Source organism: Seriola lalandi, unplaced genomic scaffold (genome assembly GCF_002814215.2).
Source record: "Seriola lalandi dorsalis isolate HSWRI2012SDOR001 ecotype SW California unplaced genomic scaffold, Sedor1 jcf7180002054554, whole genome shotgun sequence".
NCBI classification, from domain to species: Eukaryota; Metazoa; Chordata; class Actinopteri; order Carangiformes; family Carangidae; genus Seriola; species Seriola lalandi.
Genome location: NW_019525107.1, coordinates 591,322 through 591,766, shown reverse-complemented (window position 1 = coordinate 591,766; position 445 = coordinate 591,322).

Sequence of the window (445 nt, the reverse complement as noted above, 5' to 3'; positions counted from 1 at the left end):
TGCTGAATACAGGAAGGTAGGGTTGCAAAAGACAAGCAAAGGCTGCAACAAAATTGTACTCTAACAATGCATTATTTAAAAAAAAAAAAAAAAAAAAAAGTGTCTAAGCACTTCGGGACAGTGTACACTGCCCACTGACTTTTTGCGTGTTATCTATTTCTGGGCAACTGGCCCAGCAGAGTGACAAGGTTACATTACCCAGCCTACTGTTAATAATGCAGACTCTGGCCTAAGTCACATAAAGTCAGTCCAGTGATTCAACAGACACCTCAGGCAGGCTCCTCAAAATACTCTACATACTCTCTCTGCCATCTGTAGGTGCTGTGGTCTGTTCAGGCAGGGATCTTTTCTCTCTTGTGATGTCCTTATCTGACCAGTAAATGGAGCCATTGCCCCTTGCAACTACACAAGTTGTAACTGAATCCTTTTGTTGTATCACAGTATT